General features: G+C 41.3%; 1 protein-coding gene across 1 annotated transcript in view; it reads right to left on the bottom strand.

The window, feature by feature from the left end:
• The window catches only part of MBNL1 (muscleblind like splicing regulator 1), a 169,030-nt gene that overhangs the window by 155,228 nt on the left and 426 nt on the right, over window positions 1-13,376 (bottom strand). The gene's annotated exons all lie outside the window — the stretch shown is intronic.

Raw genomic sequence — 13,376 nt, forward strand, 5'->3', positions numbered from 1 at the left:
CTTATTAAAAAATCTCAGGATTTTTCTACTTCCTAAAGCTTTTGCTTTGGTTGCCAGGAAGCTGAAGAGATAAATTTAGTGCTCGATTTCATCTCAAGTACTCGTTTCATCTCTTTTCCTTCTAATTGATTTGTTATGTCTCTTCTTTATAGTCCCATTTTATGAGCATTTGACTGGTGTGAGCCGACTCAGATCCTTTTGGGATGTAGCATGCATCATGCACAAATAGAATGAATCCACATTTGTCCTGGTACCAGGTAAGGGTAGAGATGCAACGCCAAGTTTCAGAAGAGAAAGGAGATGTTAGAATTCACCCCAGTAAAGCGCGTTCGTTGTACACGTCCTCTATGAGAGATGGCCACACAGAACGAGGAGACCCCATTACAGCAGTTAACAATGTACAATGGTTGGGTTCAGCAACCTATCTTCTTGCCCGGCTGTCCAGTTCGACCTTGCCTGTGAATCCGTGTTCTCACTCGAATGCCAAAATGACCTTCGGAAATGCACAAGGCTTCCAAGGCTGCAGATATTTTCAGCTGGATCAGCCCTGGCTGTCACAGCTTTCTGCTGGGTACTGAGTGGCAAAACTGGAGCCTCCTGCACTAGCCTGACCTTTTAAACCCACAATGTTGTGCTGCCACTCAAAGCTGAGTTTTCTCTTTCTGCCTTCTCCTTTGTGATGCTATTTCTCTTGCTAAATCATAAAGCAGACTAAAATGGCACTTTGATATGAAAATACTTTGCCTATACGCGGTAAGCCTAACTTTAATAGAGGCTTGGGAATACATATTTGCTGACTTCTAGAAATAATATTTTTTTTTAATCACTGAAAAGAGTATTTAAATGTTGTGGCAACAAGAACCATAATAATGTCATTATTTCTGCGATGGCCAATTTCAAGTTTGAGAGATGTCTACATTTTATAATTGCACCTCTATAATTGCATCTGTTTGTGTTAACTATTATATATTCAATGCCTAGCACAGTGCCTAGAATATAAAAGAACCCAAATTAATATTAAAGCAAATGTTGCAGAATCTGCATGCTTAATTATACTTCATTTATCAGAGGACCAGTGAACTGAAATATAGGTGCTTAATTTTCTTCCCCCAAAACTAGTACATCAGCAAGGAATATTTCTCTTAAAAATTATGCAGGAGAAAAAAATATGCAGGAGAATTCTTAGTACATGACAGGAAACTATTTTTTAAATCCATTAATGTTAGGTCATTAACAAACAAACCTGTTGCTGTATGAACAGGGTAAAGTTTAATGTCAATGGAAGAAAACAGCAATGAAAATCAACTCATTAAGACACAGATTAAGTTTCTTAATAATGCTATCTATCAAGTGATCTCAAAGCTTAATAACTATTACAGGGTAATAATGTATTTAAATTTATGCTTGTATGTCAGAGTGTCTTTTGTTTCTACTTAGCATCTGTGGCATACTATAATTTCACAAACCCTATTTGTAATCACTTCAGAGAACCACAAAATGATATTAAACACAATATTTCAAAGCAAATTTACAAACTCACACTAGTTGGTGAATGTGCTCCTTCACTTCGTATATTTACTCTGTTCCATGCTTAGCTATAACTTACGCACTACTTCATAATCCTTCACGGAATATACACGTACAATGTATATAAGGCACATATATGCACACATGACACACACAGACATGCTCTCATTACTCCACCAGAGTTTGGGAAGAAAGTGAGAAAACATCATCAGAAATCTCCAAGTGAATGTCAATTCTCAATGACAGGTTTGATTGTTTTTATTTTGGCAACTGGTTTCTGTTTTTCAATGATGAAAGAAATGAATTTAATTGCCCTAACGCCTCCAGTACTGTAGCTGAAGAGATTACAAGAGCATTTGCAACAGTCTTTTTGGGTTCAAGATATTCCCTACGCTGTACAACCTAAAGCCATCCACTTGAGCAACTGGCAAAGTGCTATGTCATTCACAAGTGACATCAGAAACTGCACAGGTGGTAATGATTTTGAGTCTAAAAGTAGATTTTGCTGATCTTGGCGAGTGCCGGGGCAGAGGGTATTAGGTGTGCAAACCACAGAGGCAGATAAGGCCATTTGATACGGCCCTCCCTTCCCAGCCAGTGGAGCGTCAAAGCCTGTTCCATCTTCTGCCTTTTTATGGCCACTAGGCTTCAAAACCTGTCTTTCACGTTTTCTCTCCTCCAAGTAGTCTTTCTAAAACTAACCTGGATTAGACCTCAAATCTATATCCTCCCTGCAGTCGTGTCCTTACTCAGGGAGACAAACAGCAAAACTGCTGGGTTGAGACCTCAGCACTCAGAGTACCTGGCTATTTGACCTTGGGCAAATGAACTGACCTTAACCTGGAGGAGCCTCCATATTCTCACCTGTGGACTAGAGAGGGCCAGCAGCGCATACATCTCACGGTGCCGCGTAAGAGCCAGACACGGTCACACAGATGAAAGAATAAGTTCCTACCAGAGACACAGCTATTTTTATAATTATGAGGATGGCTCATGGTCTGGTCTTTCATGACTCTTGTTTTGTTTTCGTTGTTTCACCATGAATGAACCTTATTCTTTAGGCCAGGGGTGGGCAAACTTTTTGACTCGAGGGCCACAATGGGTTCTTAAACTGGACCGGAGGGCCGTAACAAAAGCATGGATGGAGTGTCTGTGTGAACTAATATAAATTCAAAGTAAACATCATTACATAAAAGGGTACGGTCTTTTTTTTTTTTTAGTTTTATTTATTTCAAACGGGCCCGTGGGCCGTAGTTTGCCCACGGCTGCTCTAGGCCGTACACTTCAGAAAAGCAGAACTTGAATCTTAATTTCTCTTGAAAATTTCAGTTGACATACAATCATCAACTTTTTTCTGCAGTGGGCTTTAAATAAGCATTGATGTGTAGAAATGAGTCATGGTGAGCGATAAAAGAGCACTCCTGACTTTTCTAACCTAGAATGCAGATTAAATCCTGGACACAAGGAACAGCCCAAACCCTTTGCAGCTGAACGGGGTCTTACAGGGCACGCACCGTTGCACCGTCACCGTTTGGGAGTTTGGAAACTCGCCCACAAAGTACAGCTTTATTTCCTGCACATGAAGAAAAGCCGGAGGAAAAAGAGCACCGTGTGCACATCTAAAACCCTTTGTCATTGAAGTGAAATACAGCTCACCTCTCGTTTATGGATTTTTTCTCTTCTGTTAACATAAAAGTTGCAGGCTCTGAAACTGGACTGTCAGGGCTGCGTGTTTTAATCTCACCAGGCGTGAGCATGAAGAAGCTTCCGCCGATAAATTCTATGTACCACCTTTGTCCAAAATAGCAGCAGCAGAAATAAATTAATCTCTTCTGTTTTGTCTAGGACCGTGGTCAGCAAACTGCGGCTCGCGAGCCACATGCGGCTCTTTGGCCCCTTGAGTGTGGCTCTTCCTTAGCCTTAGGAGTACCCTAATTAAGTTAATAGCAATGTACCTACCTATATAGTTTAAGTTTTAAAAAAATTGGCTCTCAAAAGAAATTTCAATCGTTGTACTGTTGATATTTGGCTCTGTTGACTAATGAGTTGCCAACCCCTGGTCTAGGGTGACACTGTGTTTGGCTCCTGCTTACTTATCAAATACTCAAACAGAAAAATAAATGTCTTAAGTACTGGACTTTAATACATCAGGAGTTGATGTGGTCTTCTCTCTAATATACAAAGTACAGAAAGAGTTTGCGTGTCTACTGGATGGTTTTAGGAAAATTCCACACTCTGCCCACGGGCAGCCTATTCTTGGCTCTCCGTGCCCACTTTGTTTTGCCCGTACGTTTCTTGTGAATATTTCAATCACTACACAGGAAACGGCTTTGAGCACAGGGCACATCCTACTCGCCTCTCCATCCTCCAGAGGACACCGCACTCAATAAATATCCACTCAATAAGAGTGTTTTCCTCTGAGGCCAAAAGCAATAGCGTAAGATTCTTCCATCGTCCTTTTCTAAACGATATACAATTTTACTTGGTATGCGTTCTAAATAACTCTAGGAAGAGGGGAATTTGTTAGCAAAATGCCGTGTCTCCGGCAAAACAAGTCTGCCATGCCTACATTATCTTCTCAAGTCATAAGCTTTGCCGCTTGTGGCAGAGAGCACAGGCCAGTGTGTGAAAATGATGCAACAGGAAAGTACAAAATGACCACGTGAGGATGACAAATGAATTTAGCATGCACTCCGCAGTCACCCCTGCTGTTTCTTGGTGAAAACGGTCTGACATTCCATTATTGGTGAGAAAGTACATTATCTTCTGGGACTTTGCAAAGCTTCCTCTGGAAAAGGATCCCAAACGGGCCAAATGCAATTGTCACACTACTGTAAGCCCTTATCATAGCTGCTGAAGACGGGAGTCTAGTTTGTTGTTTTGTTTTTTAGAAATCACAGAAATGAGTATAAGCCTTTGTCAAACGACATGCCATTTCCAATCCAACCTTAAAGCATAAAGACAAAATTTTATTCGCCCACCGATTATATTATATGTATACCTTCTTGACATGTGTCAGATGTTGTATGAGTGAAGTTTTTAAGTTACTGGATCATAACTATACCACATTCACTCCTAGCAGGTTTGCAAGGGGAAATAAGGAATTCTGGTTTTTCAGTGCGAAATGACGTGGCTGCCATCCAGTGTGACTGCTCACCGGCTATGTGCGTTTGGACAGATAGACCACCTTCTCTGAGTCTGTTTCCTTCTCTCTAGCAAGAGGATGAAGGTTCCTGCCACATAGGTCTGTGCCCTGATTGTTTAGCACCACGATGAGATTGTGTTTCCCAAAAGAACGTAAGCCTGCAATGTCTCCTGCAGAGAAGATGCTCAAATAAGGAGCCTCATCATTTCCACCTGTTCATGCTGTTTCTCTCCATATTCCGAAGACCGTGTAAACTTCCTACCTACGTCAGGTGTCACCTCCTCCATGCCGCATGCCCTGACCATTCAGTTCCACAAAGGCTCAAAGTTCCTCCTTTGGTATTCAGTTGTACAGCAGCAATACCCAATTACACTGTGAACTTCTGTTGTCTTTCTCACCAACGACATGTCAATTATAGGTCAATTTCTCATCTTTCTCCCCAATTATAAGCCAGTTACATGTCAAAGAATATAAACTATGTAATTCTTCTTTGGAACTTCTTCCTTAACTCTAACAGGTGCTCAAAATAGGTTTGCTAATTAACTGTTACGCAGAACACGATGGATGAAGTGACTATATCACCTTATTGTTAAACTTAGTAAAGTAACTTAGTAAGTGAAAAGACCTCCGCAGTTAAACTTTATACTCCATTACTGACAAACAGACACAATCTCTTCCTATATTAATTGCTCCCCAAACAGTATTGGTTTTAAAAGTCCAACCCTCAAAACTCTATTTCTCTGACAAAGTCATTCCCCACATGCAATTTTCAGAACATATGGTCCCCCAGAAAGCAGTATGCAGAATTCTATTTGTATATATTTTACCAATAGCCTCAATTATTGTTCTGGACATTTCAAATTATTTTTTGGAAAGGTAATACAATATCTCTGAGAGTCTCTACACCTGAATCAAAGACTTGCTTGTATTCCCTGATGTTCACTTTTGCTATGCTCATCCAAATTCTTAGAGTACTCTGGATGGGGTATTTAAGACCAAATACCTTAAGTGAATGCCACTAAGTTGATAATGCAGCTTTCCCTGAGATATTTGAGCACTGAAACTCAAATAATGGCTGAAAAGTAATTTGAAGTAAAATTTATCTTGAACACAGAAGGCAAAGAAGAAGTTTTCGTTACAATACTTAATATTTAATCTTAGTTACTTTAAAATGAACATTTTCTAATTATTACCTTAACATCAAAAACAGATTTTTACCATATCTTTATAATACAAAGCAAAATCCAGATAAGGTGGAAAGAATGTCTAATAACAGAAAAAGACATTTCCAAGTGTGGCTTTCACAATATACTAACAGGCATATAAATATTAAACATAATATAACATTATCTACCTTTGCTATGATATTTTCTACTTAGATGTTAAGCCATTTACTTGCAAAAGCATGTAATGGCCTTAGGTAAAAAGACCTATGAGTGTCCTATAAAGCCTTCTATTCGCCTTGAAATATAACTATCTTCACAACTCCAGGTGACTGTGAACTGAATGCAACTGCTTATTTATCCCCATATGTAAATCATTCTGTTGTCCAGGAAAAAGAATATGACGGTTATGCTGACACCTTCCCTAAAATAGCAAGGGCTGAGAGGTATAAACATCAAGCACATTGAGTACATTGCAATCTTGTTTTATCATGCATCTCCCTGCCACCTGGTTCATCGCTGAGACTAGGTCACCCTGGTGTTCTGCATGAACATTAGTGAGACCAGGACTGCCTGCCAACAATGAGGCCTTTCCTAGCAAATAACAATCTACCCCTAAAGATGAAATCATGCTTACTTTGGAATTGCCTGTTTGGGTTAAAGAATTTGGCGATCTTCTATTGTCAGATCCTGTGCTTTAAAGAGCTCGACACAAAACGAAATGTTTTAAGAATTTAATATGTATCTCCTATGGAAGCTTTCGTTCCTGATAAAACATAATTTGAAGTGTGTTTCTCTTGCTGGTATTTTAAAATATAGTTATTGAAAAAAATAAAAGATCTCACAAGTATCAATATGATGAACAGGGATAACATTAAAGTTTAAAGAAAGAGTAAAGAGTTGGAAACATCGATGAGAGAGAAACATCGATCAGCTGCCTCTCGCACGCCCCCTACTGGGGATGTGCCCCACAACCAAGGTACGTGCCCCTGACCAGAATCTAACCTGGGGACCCTTGAGTCCGCGGGGCCGATGCTCTATCCACTGAGCCAAACCGGTTAGGGCCTCCCATCACTTTTAATGTCTACCTCTAATCAGTTGCTACATCCGATGGATCCTAAGCCTGTCACTTTTACCCCACCATACATGGCCTCTTTTTCATTCCCTCATTTAGTCCCTCATCTCTATTCTACAATCTCTACTTCACGCTATCTGTGTCCTATTCTTCCTCTATAAAATGTGCTAAAACATAACTCCTGTAAGGTTGCTTGCCTAACCAAGTGTCTTATGTTCCCCATTGTATCAAACATACTACCTGCTCTCCAATGTCCTCCAAAATGTAGTTAGTAATTTCCCTTTCCCACCTGATTCCTCATTTCTTCCTACCTACTAACAGCCCATCCTCCCCGCCAATGCCTTTTCGTTCTATCCTCTTAGTTTCTACCCATTCTTCTAGAGTCCCCTTAAATACCGTAGGAAACATGACTAGAATACTCCAAAATGTTGATGGTCTCAATCTCCTAACAGCACCCAATACAAGTATTTTTTAAATCTATTTTTATTCTTTTACATCCAATCATGGGTTCTAGAATTGGGCTATCTTGGTTCACTGCTTTGTTGTGCTACTTTTAGTTAAGTCACCTTGGGTATTTAACTTGCCTGTGTCTGCTTCCCCATTTGTGAAACTATGATATTAATAGTACCCATATCATAGGGTTGTTCTGAGGAATATAGGAATTAATTCGTAACCTTAACCTGGCACATAAAAAGTAGTCCAAAATGTTAGAAATCGCTGTAATAGCTCTTACCATCCTCACTATTCTTTATATAGCATTGAAGGCAAGACAAAAAAAAATGGTTAAAAATATGGACATTGAAATAAAGAAAAAATAAATAAGACTCATAGCTCTACAAATGACAAAAAGTGTTATCTAGTCATGCTACTTAATCTTTAAGATAAAGGTCATAAGGCCTATTTTCCAGCTGTAAAAGATTAGATGAGATATTTTGTAAAAAAAAAAAAATGTATGACAAGTTGCAGCTTCTACTAGTAGTAATTATTTATGTTTATAATTTCAGAGTTGGAGAAATTAAGGAACAAAGAGTCAATGATTTTATGCAGGCTACACATCTAGTCGGATCTGGCCTGGTAAAATTAAATCTATACATTGTGAGGTTGCCTGTGCCCCTCCCCACACTGAAGTCTATTACTCCTTTCAAGATATAGACAGAAATGCAATAAATATATAAAGATAGAATAATTTAAAATGGTAATAGTATTGAGTCACTCACTTTTCAAAACACATGATCCCCTGGTGGTCTTTTTTTGTAATACCTGCACTGCAACAAAGACTGGCTTGCAAAACAAATGTACGTAAGTATCTATATATATAAAAGCCTAAGCGACCGAACAACCAAACCACTGGTTGACTGGTTGACCAGTCGCTATGACACATGCTGACCACCAGGGGGCAGACATTCAACTCAGGAGCTGTCCCCTGGTCAGTGCAGTCCCACAGCCAACCTCCCGTGGCCAACCAACCTCCCGCAGCCCCTCTCACTGGCCAGCCCGCCAACCTCCTGCGGTCCCTCCCCCGGCTCCTGCCAGCCCGCCCTGATCAGCCCTGGGCTCCCATCAGGGAGAGAGACAGCCCCGATTGGCCCCAATCGCCAGCCAGGCTGTGGGGCCCCACCCATGCACAAATTCGTGCACCAGGCCTCTAGTAGTGTTTATAGGAATGGCTGTATCTCTCTTTTTTTTTTTTTTAATATATTTTATTGATTTTTTACAGAGAGGAAGGGAGAGAGATAGAGAGTCAGAAACATCGATGAGAGAGAGACATCAATCAGCCGCCTCCTGCACATCCCCCACTGGAGATGTGCCCACAACCCAGGTACATGCCCTTGACCGGAATCGAACCTGGGACCTTTCAGTCCGCAGGCCGATGCTCTATCCACTGAGCCAAACCGGTTTCGAGAAAAGAATCTCTTCATAGGCATTTTGAAACTAAAATTTAGTAAGCAGAAATATCAACAGGGGTCTTGGGTTGGAGAATACTGAGTGTGGCAAGTTCAGTCAATGGCTCCCAGCTTTTCCCAACAACTTTCCCCCGCAGCAGGCCTTGTGCCCTCCTATTCTTTCTGTCACTTAACTTGACTCCCACCACCCACCCCAGACTATCTTTCTACTTCCATGAGAGTTATCTATCCCCATAGAGCACTGAAAGGTCACTGTAAAAGTAATGCTCTCTTAAATCAGACAAGGCAGAAACAAACAAAATGTGAATCTATCATTATTACAGATATAGGAAATCCAGTGTCAAATATAATTTTTAAACATGAATAATTATCTCAAAGAGATATACTGGAATCATAAAAAAACCTAATTAATAGTATGTAGAAAACTGTAACCGTGTATTTGCTAAGTGTTTCCCCAAGGGTACAGATGTAATGCTTACAGGAATGTATGTTTTTATAATATGAAAAATACCACAAACAAATCAATTTCCCTACTTCAAATCTAAAAATACAACCTATGTCGGGAGACATGAAATGTCATCTATCAGTAGCTCTTCTTGAGTCCTTTGCTTTGCAATTATTAATTCTGCAATCATTAGTGAGCATGCTTCATGACTCATCAAAAATGATCTTCAGTGTTCATGGGATCCTGGCTTCCTCACGCTCCAAACATGTGTCGGCACTAATGGCAGCTCTGCCTTATATAGTGGGAGACAGACTCAAGATGACAACCAGCCAAAGGCAACTCTTCTGAGGTTCCCAATAAAATCTGCTCCCCACATACACACGCCCCCAAAAAACCCACTATATCCTTCCTGTTTTACATCTTTGGCATCCTTCAAGGAAATAAAAGTAAGCATACTTTATACAGTTAGAAAAGAACTGCTTTTTTTTTCCAGCCTAACTCTCACTGTGCATGGCAAAATGTACTTCGGTTACGAAAATATCTAAAAGGAATGCTTCCAGGACCTATGCCATTGTGCTTTGTTTACCAGTCAGATGATTTTTCAAGGCCGTGTTCGAATTATAAAGCTACCTCTCTGTGCATAGAAATTCTTCAAGGCCCATAACATTGCCGCAGAAACCTATTTTTACCTTTCTAACATTTCAAACAATACCCTCTTCCCTACAGATGCAAATTTCTCATCACCGTGAATTCATTAATCTTTGGTTAACCTTTGGTCAGGAGTTTGGATTTATTTGGTGTTTTTATTTTTGAAGGCAAGAAAGTCATAGCAAAGGAAAATACATATTAAGCATTTGGAGATAATTGTTATTTACTGAAAGCTCTTTTCTAAAATAAATTTGAGAGACTCGTTCATGTTTGGTAACTTTGGGACAATGATAACTATAGTGTCTCTAAATGTTCCTAAGTAGCAATCATACTCTATTCTGGCCTTTGAGAGGTGTTAACACTCATCCCCTAATTATAAGTCTTTTCTGTGTTATTCCTACCTCACCATTAAATCTCTAAACTAAACAGTAGTTGTGAGGAAATAAAAATAGATGTTAGGTGGTGTGTTTTCTCAAATTTGGGTTACAATGGATAAGAATGATGAGGAACTTCTACATATACTAAACTGCGTTAGCTTGAAAAAAAATAATAGTTCATTTTATTGTGTTCTGACCAGCAAGCTCTGTAGGCTTTCTCCCAGAGTACGGCTCTCCGCCTTTATTCTAGAACAGCACTGTCCAACAGAAATGTAATGCAAGCCACATCTGTTATTTTAAGTTTTCTAATAGCCACATTTAAAAAGTTAAAAGAAAACAAAACCACAGGTGAAATTACCTGATAATATATTCTATTGGAACAAATATATCCAAAATATTATCACTGCAACATATTTATGATCAATATAAAAATATCAATCGGATGTTTTACATCCTTCCCCTTGTACAATGTTTTCAAAATCCAGTATGTATTTTACACTTAAAGTAAATCTCAATCCAAACCAGCCACACTGTTCAAGTGCTCAACAGCCATAAGCGACCAGTGGCTACTATACTGGACATTCGAGATTGCCAGTAAGATGAAGCTTTTTGGCCTAACGGGCCACACACTTAAAAATCTTCTTGTGTGACATCCTGGATGATTGGTACTGCTGTTAGGATTTTATATACTGAGCCAAACATTTAAGTTAATGTCTCTCACTTCCTCCTTTCACTCCCCAGGCCCACCTATTAATGCCCATACTCTCTTTCTTAGAGTATAAGAAACCCCACCACCTATTCTTTTCAGCTTCTTCTAAGCCAAGATCTAAGATAAACTCTAATCCGAGCATCTTCTAACAAAGCAGCCAGCCAGAAGGTGCAGCCGGGCTATTCTCTCTGTTTCCATAAATAGATACATCCAACACAGGCCTAATGTATGGTGACAATGATAAATGCAAGGACAGTTTGGTTTTGCTTACAGGGAGGATAGGAAATTTTATATAATGAAGCAACACACCCTTCCTCAATGAGAAATACAGTTTTACACTTTGCCCTCCTCCCCCCTTCCCCCTTCTCCCCCAGGAGATACCTTGGAATATTCTGTTCTCTTTCTGGAACAGAATCCAGTATTTCATTGCATAGGAATTCTGTGCCCAGAGGAAAACAGAATGTTGGAATCAAGATGCAATGAATTCAACTTGGAGTTTGCCTCCAATGTGGCAATGTAAACACACGCAACAATATCTCAAACCATAAACCATTTTGGATTCTCTGTTGGCGTAGCTGCAGAGAGGAGCATCACACTTGATGTGTGTCTGCACGAGAATGTGTTCTTAGTCACACGAGGAGGAAAACTAAACTGAGCACATGTGAGCTTTCCTGAGTCTCTCGGTAATAATAAGGCCTGATGATTATGTCTTGGATGACACTGTAATTACAGGCGGGTGGATGGGTGAACAGGTTTTGTGGTGCTGACCCAACCTGTTCCCTCAAGCACAAAAGGCAACCTTTGTAGTCCTCAGAGAGGAACCCCCCCCCATTAAACAAACAAAACGAAAAACTATGTCTACATCTTGTGAGCTCTAACAGTCATCAAACGTTCACTCCCATGCAAATACAGAACACAGACAAAAATCAGACCACTGTAGGTTCCTCACAAAAACAGTTTTGAGCTGTACTTGCCACCAACTCTAATAAAGCAAAGACACACGTGACAACGATGCGCTTTCTCGGGCCACCAAATCATGGTATTTATTCAGCGTCTCTGGCTGTAACTACCCCTCAGGCGTTCTACATTTTGAGCTCAATACTCTTAGGGCGGATTCTACGCTCCTTAACTTTCATTTTAACTTGTCTGGCTGATAATGTTTTATCTCAAGGAGGCAAGGAGACACATCAACGCTCTCAGGCACCCACGCCGAGATAACAAGGACTGTGGGTCCCTTGCGCTGGTGTAGAACAGTTGGGTGATAAATGCCCCCTGTGTATAAACGGGCACCGTGTTCAAACCCCCCGGGAGGGAGGAACCCCGTGCACACCGGTGTAGTATTTCAAAGCGCGCTGCAGAGGGCCTGCAAAGCCAGGGGCACTCATCGCGACTTCCCTCTCGGTGCACGAATTTGTTGAAGCAATCCCTCAGAAGATGGCAGAGTTTACCCTGCCATTGGCTAGCGCTTTGCCTGCGCCGGTGGGCACGCAGGGCCGAGGCAGTGGCAATAACCTTGCGGGCAGCTCCTGGCTCACCCTGAACCCTAGGGAAGCCCACTCCACGGAAACACGTCACAGACACACGGACGGCAGCTGCCTAAGGCTCCCCCGGCCCGGGAGAGACTTAGAAACACAATTGCTCTTCTGGCAACAGCCCTGGAGTTGCAAAGTGCTGTGTGCGGGGCAAGCGTCAGCTCCACCATATATACCTGCTCATGTTACAGGCTCCGGAATCAAAGTATTCTCACATGACACATGACTACCAATAACAGATTCCCGCTCCGTTAAAAAAAAAAAAAGAAAAGAAAAGAAAAAGAAAAAAAGAAAAACGGGGGAAGGAGGGAGCGCTGTACATATTTGTCCTGCTTTTCTCTAAAAACCTGAGCCCAAGTACTAACTACTTTTCCTACCTTTCACCCTCTCAAGGAAACAATTCAATCAGCCAGCGGCGGCTCCACCCAGAGAGCACGGCGCCTGCACTTACTTTTCTTACAGCTTTGAGTGACGCACCACAAAACGGTGGGGGGCGGGGGGTAGGCGCCCTCTCGGGCAGGGCGTCTTCCGCCCTGTAAACTTGGCAAAAAGGCAAACCGGCCTGAAATACGGCGCTCTCCATATAAGGAAGCCCAGCTAAACATGTCATGCGTAATTTATGGGGGGCAGGCAGAGAATTAACCTTTGCGTGCACATATTCGGCCCAGATGCAAGCCGGGCTGGAGGGTAGCCCCAGGGACAGGGATGCGGGGTCTCTGGGGAGAAACGGTGGCTCCCACCGGATGGGCTCGCTCCCCCCGCCTCCCCCCCACCCCACCCCACGAAGGTCATTAAGTTGCAAGTACACTTGCACGCACCTGTTTATTCTCTCTCTCTCTCTCTCTCTCTCT

This window comes from Myotis davidii, unplaced genomic scaffold (genome assembly GCF_000327345.1).
Source record: "Myotis davidii unplaced genomic scaffold, ASM32734v1 scaffold245, whole genome shotgun sequence".
Lineage (NCBI taxonomy): Eukaryota > Metazoa > Chordata > Mammalia > Chiroptera > Vespertilionidae > Myotis > Myotis davidii.